The sequence below is a fragment of the Eufriesea mexicana genome, unplaced genomic scaffold, assembly GCF_001483705.2.
Source record: "Eufriesea mexicana isolate 0111107269 unplaced genomic scaffold, ASM148370v2 scaffold1647, whole genome shotgun sequence".
NCBI lineage: Eukaryota > Metazoa > Arthropoda > Insecta > Hymenoptera > Apidae > Eufriesea > Eufriesea mexicana.
The window spans coordinates 18,067-27,012 of NW_016909752.1; the positions used below are offsets into that span (position 1 = coordinate 18,067).

General features: G+C 52.0%; 1 protein-coding gene across 1 annotated transcript in view; it reads left to right on the forward strand.

The window, feature by feature from the left end:
• The first annotated feature begins 2,182 nt into the window (after positions 1-2,182).
• Positions 2,183-8,946, forward strand: part of LOC108548548 (LIM domain only protein 3) — a 62,371-nt gene continuing 55,607 nt past the window's right edge. The window contains exon 1 of the mRNA XM_017901561.1: positions 2,183-2,579. The gene's annotated coding sequence lies outside the window, so the exon portion shown is untranslated. The remainder of the gene's footprint in view (positions 2,580-8,946) is intronic.

Consider the following 8,946-nt stretch of genomic DNA (forward strand, 5'->3'; position numbering starts at 1 on the left):
GAAATTTTCAGAACGAGCGCCTACTACTTTTTCCCCTCCGATATCCCCAGCCCGATCGTCCATGCGTATCAACGACCGATTTCCCGCACGATCGGTAATAATTTCTCCGTTTCTTCCTTACCGTCGAGTTTGCGTCGACGTAAGGCGAGAAACGTGGAAGAGATTTTTATAAAATCGCATTTTCCCGATACTTTTCGCGATGATGTATAGGCGAATGGAATAATCGAGGAGAGGCAAAAATAACGAAGCTGTAAACGCGTAAAATCGTGGGGATTTAGATGTTCTTCGAGGAAAATTCCCTATGAAGTGTGTCGAACTCGGCTGGCACTGTCCTCGAAATGGGCTCGATGTCCTCGAGAAGGCGGGTCGTCGTTGGGCGAACGGGATGGGAGTTTTATCTTGCTCCACGGTTGGCGAACACCGGCACGACCTTCGGGGCTAATCTAATCCCATTTACATCGCGGCACCGCGACCGGATTGACGTGCACGGAAATAAATCGGGACGGGGCGAACGCGTGCACCATCGTGGGGCCGTGTAAATCCGTGCTTTCTCCCCGAACAAATCGAACGTCGGGCCTGATGTAAATGAATTCCGCTCTAATTGCAATTATGTGCCCGGCGAGTGCACATAAATGTTCGCTGTTACGCGATATATGACGCATCACTCACGACCGGGCCGTGCGTCATTGCGAATTTATGAAATAGCGATCGCTGCTATATCCGTATCGCGCTAGTCTTGCACCGGTCGCGTCATAATTGCAATCGATAGTTGACGTTATATATAATTGGCTGGCCGGGTCGAGACGGCGGCCCATTACGTATTTACGCGCCCCCGTCTTTGTCGCTTGCTCGCGGACGAAGAAGACCGGGCCGAGACGAAAGCCTTCCGATGCGACGTAGTGGGCCGGATTATACGGTAACGTCAGTCACAGGACATTAACGTTGGTCTGTGCTTGTCAAGTTAATTTTAAAAAGACACGGACGACGCCGGCTGCTTGTAACCGAATTACGCTTATTCGGCGTGAACGGCGATCGATAATAAATCACGTTACGCCGTCCTAGGCCAAATGCCATTCTCCAAGGGTAAATCATTAAAACGTTGATAGCCGTGCACGCCAATCAGCAAGCATACCGTGTAAATACGCGATGCAAGTCCCCCAATCCCCTCCAACCCCGCGAATCACCGGCCGCGTCCTCTTCCCTGAAATCACACCATCCTCCTAACTGATTTGCTGTTTAGCTAGGCCGATTTATTTATCGGTCGGCCGTGATTAGACTTTCGCTTTACCACGGACACACGGCCACGTCAAACATTGACCGGTCCCGCTTCATCCCCTAACGATCGCTGCGCCCCGATCGCGAAAAACACTTGGCACGCCCGCGAGAGATACGCGTGCCTGTCTTCTTTTCGCGTTAATGCCAAATAACTTCCACCTGTTGCTACAAAAGAAAAATACGTTGCGTGGATCGATGATGCTTGGCCAGCTCGCGTATGCGAGAAAATTTCGCCGTTCGGTAATTAGCGGACAGCGCGAAGATCGAGTGGGATCTTTCAAATTTTGCCGACAGACGAAAATTCTTGGAAGAAACCGTACCTGCTCGTGTTCCCCGGTAACTTGCACGCTTCGTTCGCATTTTTCCCAGCTGCACGCGTTCGCCTGTGGTAAAAATTCGTGGCAGCTTGTACGGACATCGGAAACCACCGCCCAACCGGTATGCTCTGTAACACTATCGAAAAGTTCAGCACGGAGCACTTTACGTGGTAAAAAGTTGGGCGAATAATAACGCGACGGGTCGCATTAACTATCGGCCCGTGTCCTCGAGAGTCTTCGGCGTCGTTAGTTTCCCTTAATTCCCCCGCTTGCTCCGCCGCACCACCCCCCGACCGCTGGTGGCCGTGTCGGTCTCCGGATCGAAGAAGTCAGTTCGCAAGTTCTCGAAGCTCGGACGGGAGAGAGCGGTTCTCACGCTCGTTAGAAGCTCAAGGAAAAAGCACGTTAGGGGTGGGATAGCCTAGGAACGTGGACACCCACGAAGACGTGCCCCTTTCGGGATGTCCTATCGTCACCCCGAGCTTATTCCGCCCCTTAAGTTCTGGCCACACCCGCAATCATGCGCAGTTTCCACCCATCGGCCAATGAAAGCTCGAGAGCTTGCAAGCTCTGCTGAGCGGCTTTCGAGCCGAGCCACTCCGACAAACACCACGTGCCACGCGGCCGAGTTGCACGTGCGTCCGCGGAGCTGTCGAGCTTTTGCGCGTCGTGGGTCGCGAGTCGAGCCCTCCAACCGACGCGTCTTTTCAGGCACGACCGTCGCGTTTCGCTATTTCTTCCGATTTTTCCCGTTGCACCCTCGCTCAGACACACCCCGTTCCCATTATTCGCGCCGTTCACCGTGAATTCGCGTATTCGTTCCTCGTTCCGTCGTTTACGTTTCGTATGCCGAAGAGAAAGATCGCCTGGCTGACGAGACAGAGGAAGACACTGGCGCTTCGTGGTCCGGAAAAGGCTGGCGGGTCTAGCCGCGAACGTATTCGAGGCGAATCTATCGAGAAACCCCGAGAGGGAATCACGCAGAACGTAAGTAAGAGTTTCGTTATTTTTCGAACGCGATCGGGATCGGTTACGATGACGATCGATGACAGAGATAGATAGAGATAGGCTCGAATTCCACTTGACGTGTCTGGCCAGTATTCAACAGTTGGTCCTTCTTTTATCTTCCAAAACTCGACCCTTCGTGCTCCCCCTACGTCGAACCCTTAACAGGTTCGCTCTTACGTCACCCTCGATTCCTGTGGCAGGAGATTGTTTCTCCCTGCTAAGAGGTTGTCGACAACTTCCGTCTGTAAAATAGACAGGTCTGAAGCGTGAGAATGTCTCGTCCCTGTCTGTCGAATCTTCTTTCCCCATCGCGACTGTTGCCAATATGTCGAAAGAAAAAAGTTCGCAAAGAGATTTCGCGAAAAATATCGACAAAGCGATCTATCCACCTACGCACGTTTCGTCGGGGAAAAAATCTCGTTCTCTCGTGCGAGAAATACACGATTAACGGAGAAGGCGAGCGTGACTGAAAGATTCGCACGCAAAAAGAAGAAAAAAGAAAAAAAAAAAAAAGGGACACGCGGAAGGAAAGGAGCGAAGAAAAAAAGGCGGCATCCACGGGGCGAACAGAAGGTGAACGTGAAACAAGGGAACAACGTTTATCCGCTTATCCGCGTAATTCTTTTCGCGGTCCGGCCGGATGCTTGCGGAGGAATTCGCGAGCCGTGGGCAGTAGGTGTGGCCATAGGTGTAACATATTTATGTTGTGAACCGGCCGAGTGTGGGCAATAAATAGCGAGCGCACGACCGGCCACGGGGCCAGCGGGGGGTGTGTGGGCGCGGGGAGGGCAGGTACGAAGCGTAGGGGCAGTTCGTTGAGGCGCGGGGTTAGAACGATTACGCTTTCCAAACCCCTGGTCGTTCGACCGAGTCACTGGCACCGCCACTGGCACCACCATCGGCACCACCACCGTATCTACCCCCGCGTCGCCCACACCCCCGTACGTCCTATCACCATCTATCTTTCTCTCTTTCTTTCTCCCTGTCCCGTATCTCGCGTTTCGTCCCCGCGTTTCAACCCCGCGTATCCCTACCAACCCCTTCGCTCACCTACATCCCCCGTCCCCCGGCAGTGTCCCGTCCCAGTGGAGGCTGTATGGTGCCCGACGAACAATCCTATTCGTTTGTTTCCAGCCCGTATGCACGCATATACGGAGGCATGCAATTTCGGCGTTAGGAATGCGCGAACGAGCAGATCGCAGACAATGTTTGCGGTGGACGGAGGACGCGGTATGCTTCTTCAGAATGCGCCGCGAAAGGGCTTCCGGGCTAGACAATGGGAGATGGAACGCTGACTGGTCCGTTTAAACGGTCCCGTCCCTCGTAAATATTATTTTCATTCCACCCATGTATTTCACCTCGACGAATAGAGAGCGGATAGATAACGCTACGCGACGCGGTACCTGTCGAGGTATCTGGAACTGGACGGGCGCGACTGTTACGTTCGCGAGAGGTCGAACGCGAGAGCTCTGTCTTGGACACAGACACGCGCGGAACACGAGGCTATGCGGGCCATCTTAGGAAGCGAGCACCCCTCGGCATTAAGGATAACAGGAACGCGGCGCCGAGTGGGCGCGCGTGTGTCGGCTGTCCGGCAATCCTAATGATGCATATCTCTCCTCGGCCCGTTATGTCTTGAATGTCTCGACGATGCGATATCTGGCGGACCGGTATCGGTCGGTGAGGCCGGTGCAGGGGGCCAGTGGGGGGGCTGAACAACGGGAGAAGCACGAAAGCTAGCCGGAATCGGGGTGGTGTATGGTCGCAATGAGGTTGAGAGCTTGCGGCCGGATGCCAGTCTAACCATGTCTAGCGTACGTTTACTTGCAAGCTTGCCAGACGCTCGTACGCATCGCCAGCATCCGAGCAATGCGGCTCAAGAGTCCGCGTCGCCGCTGACGATGCGCTTCAAGATGCAGTCCGATGGCGAGCGTGCTTCTGTAGCCAGGATTGGCTCCTTGGTCGTTGGTTAATCTGCACGGGGCGTTTTAGGGTAAACGTGACCTGGCGTGTCTAGAGAGCCAACGATATTTCTTCCACAGTTCTGCTCGATGCTCACTTTCTTCGGCGAGGAGGCTTGCTTGAGGATGAAATCGCGAAACACGGGAATTTCTTTGGAAATTTTATCCACGAGGTTATTACTTTCGCGCGACTTTATTCGTCGTTGTTGGAGAATAGAGAAAAATCCGGTGTCATCTTCCGTCCGACTTGAAACGTGTCACTGGTTTCGTAGAGAAGGCGTGGTCGAGGGCACTACGTTCGATGGAGCGGGAAAACGAGAAACGCGAATTCCATTTAGCATACAAACGCGAACGCGGACGCACGCAAATGAATTTTTTAAGTGTCCTTTTCGCGAGAACACGCGCGTATTTCGACGCTTTGGCTGCGTTAACCCGGCGAGATTCGAGGACGCGCGATGGGTAATAGGCGGCCGCGAACGAAATTTCCACCCCCCTTACGCCGGCCGCCACCCTCGCGCGGCACGGTGTGTGCGTACACCTCGCGCATTCCGCAGCGAGATTGCGCAAAAATCGGGCAAAACAAACGCAACTAATTTAACTGCTTTCGAACAATTAATCCGAAGCATTTAATTTAATTGCGCCGCAGCCCGTCGAGACCGGGCAGCGTCAGTTGAAACAACAACCGATGCGAGACCCGGCCGGAATTTTCGGCTCGTCGCGCTTGACTCGAATTCTTTCGTATGCAAACAACCGAAAAAAAAAAAAAAAAAAAAAAAAAAAAAGGGGAGAAAATACACGCGTGTCTAGCGGCGCGAAATCAAACTGCTATCCATGGACATCGAAAGATGGAGCGAATATCGGAATCGGCGACGCGGAGGAAATCGCGAACGCCGAATCGTCCACGACAGTGGAATAGTGGAAGGTGGAAAACGCGAGTTAGGACCGTGTGTGCTCGTCGCGAGAGAAAAAGCTGGCTCGAAAAATGGATATACCTACGCAGGAAGATTGAGGATCGCGCGTACCGGTGTTCGGAGAAAGACTGGTCGGTGGAAAACGAACCAGTGGGTAGGTGTAATTAATAGCAAACCCGTATAAATCAGAGACAGGCTGGATGCACGTTGGTATGCGCCGTTACCGATGCGGGATTATGCCCAGAGGGGCGGTTACCCCACGACCCGCTAATTTTTCAAACGGCCGCCATAATGGTCCCGGCTAATTACTGATTTTTATCTCCACGAGTCGGTACTGTGAGAAAGAGTCGTTCGACCACGAGGAGAGCGACAGAGAGGAAAAAAGTGAGCGAAAGAGACGTACGAAGGGAGGGTGGGACAGGGAGAGCGTGGAAGAAGAATAGGATTCGGGTCAACGGTCGTTTTGTATTGCGATTTTAAGCGACCGAGGAATTTTCAGCGATAATCCGCGTAGTCCTGTCGCGATCTAACCGTATTTTTCGCCATCTCGTCCAATTCTTTCCTCGATTTTCGTTCCACGCGAACACCGGGAAGTACCCGACAGCTATCGACGAGGGCGTCGGAGAGTCGGCGAATAGTTTCGAAGCTCATGGCGTTAATGCTTCCAATTGCCATTAGGCGGACGCCGCACGGAAACTTACCGAATTTGCTGGAGGATTGCTGTTCACGTGTACGGGACGTTTCAAGTTACACGCCGGCCGCGTATTTTGCGCCGGTGAATACAGCTAACTACCCCCAAACACCTATGTACTTAACGTAACCCATGTAAGCTCACGCTAGAACAAATTTACCCCCTGAAACCCCCGAGACAGGTCGCGTCTCTCCCGGCCATCCACTTCGAATCCCTTCTCACCCCTCTAATTCTCCTATGGAACACCGATGTTATGAAGTTGTGTTGAACTTTTCGCAAGCATAGTTTGCAGAACACCCTGGGGTGACTGCAAGGCTTACCTTGGCTCGTGACATATATCTACGGCGCAGTTCTAACAAACCGTCGCCGAAGGGTGGGCGGACACGAGCGCGAGGGGTGAGTCGCACGAAATTTGCGGAAGAACGCATCAACCGCGCGTGGTTCTCTTTCGATTTCGACCACGTCCCTGCTGCAAAAGTCGGCAATATCGTATCGGCTACCTGTTGCCCGGCAGCACGTCAATCGACATGTCAATGCGATAATTCAGCTTTTAATGAAATTCACAGCGGCGACGTGTGTGTTGGATCTTGGAAATTATGTTATTAAGCACCCTCGTTTCCCAGGCAGGGAACGCAACCTCCGCAGCCAAGCAGGCAAACAGTTTAAACGTTGGATTCTTCGGGGCACAGCTTCCTCTTTCGGGGTACTTTCGTGACATCTTCTTCGACCCCTATCGGCTGGATACTCGGTTTGGGGTAAATTCGCGCGGAATATAATTTTCTCGCGATTTTATCGGTTTTTTGGAAGAACAGAGGGCGTCTTCTTTTCGAGACGAAAGCGCGCGTGTACGTGTGGCGTATGCAGCCGAAACGACGCACGCGTTAGGAATTCTCGGCACGGCAGTCGGAGCCAACAGGCCCGGCAGAAACTTACGGGCCAACTTTGAGGGGGGTAACAGCATTACAACGTTATTAGATTTACCGCAAGCACCTACCCCGGAGGCACTCTTGCACATTACACACATAGCCGTTCCGAAGTATAAGTAACCCTAAGCGCCAGGACTAAAGCCCGGCTCGTGCTCCCGGTGTCTTGTACGTTAAATTATGCGCGTGTGCCTCGCAGGTACGAATCAGAGGCATTCCTTCGTACCCTGTCCCTTCGTTACCCCTCGATCATCTCGCGTTCGAAATTTCAATCGCGAATCTCCAATACAACCTCGAGAGTCTCTGGAATTATTCATTCGCTCGGGCGAAAGAAACGGTGAAATCGGGGAGGAAGAGGAAAACTATAGCGGAGATAGAAACGGATAGCGAACGGACGATTGAACGAGAAGGAGAGAGAGAGAGAGAGAGAGAGAGAGAGAGAGAAAGAGAATGGTAGAAATTTCAGTGCGAGTAGCTATTGAGTAGCTACCCTTAAGATAAGGGTGACTTCACCCCGTCCCTCATACGTTTCCGCTATCTGACGCTAAACGGCACCGCAGCTCGTGGCCTTCCACGTAAAAGGGATGGTCCTGGCAGGATGGTTCTACATAATACGCCGGCACATTACTGTCGAAACCCCATTAGATAAGCGGAATTTAGAACGGCGAGACAGGATTTTTGTACGGACGACGTTGGTGAAAAATCACCCGGCCGGCAGCTTCGCCGCGGATATTTTTCTTCTCGTTTTTGCGTCTGGAGTACGTTTCGAACGACGGTCCCCCTTTTAATCACTCCGCTTCCATCCTGCTTCTCGTTCCTGTTTTTCCTTCCTATCTCCACCCGCGTAAAAATACAAACGGTCCGGCGGAGGAGCGCGAAAATGATTTGGATATTCGGAAAATCGAGTCGCAGGCGATACCGGTTTAAACGGACGCGAGCTTCTTTGTCACGCTGGATATTCGATCCGCTATCGCGGCGAACTGACATCAGCGAAACTGATTTCAAAAGCGGGAAGATGGGATCCACGCAACAAAAGCCTTTACACGTCTCGCCCCCTCCCCCGGCTCATTTAAGGCTAACTGTCCACAACGGGGGTGCAAACTACCCTTATCTGCGGACGTTTATGCCCACGCCTTATCTAGCAACCCCGGACTGCTTCGTGCTTGCTAACAACTAGGTATTCTCTCTTCCAAGCCAATCTCCTTCCTCGAACAAAACGACCTTAAGTTTTCCCGTCTTCCTCGCTCCACCTATCTCCGCTTTGTCATTTATTTCTCGCCTTCTCCGCTCCACTTTGCGCCGGGTTTATTTCAATTTCCTCCCGAGTGTTATTTTTGAAATGTCAAACGAAAGACAGCCACACGCGGAATTATATCGCAGAGATAACCGCGATCGTTTGCCCGATCAACTTCGTTTATTATTTGACGATCCTCGCGATGCCAAGAGACGTCAAAATTTTTCAAATCTTGCGACGGTTTCGTTCGAATAAATAATTCCACGTCGACATTTCTTTAACCACCGTTGCTGAAATTTCGAATGAGCGAGAGATTAATTTACTCTGGCATCGAGGTTAAAAATTTACCCCGAGAAACTGTTCGGATGACAAAATTTAATCCATTATAGAGACCTCGATGGTAGAAAGATCGACGTGTATTATAATATTTGGAGAAAGGGAAGAATATTTCTTTCGCTTCTTGTTCGCCGGAAATTTATATAGGAAAAAATCGAGAGGTTAGGCAGCGGGGGTGCAATTTGGATCCGCAGGAATCCAGAGAGGAGAACGGAGAAGGTGGCGATACAGAAAATCGGAAGGTACGAGGTTCCTTATCTCGCGAGTTCCCTTAGTCGGGTTGCTGTTAG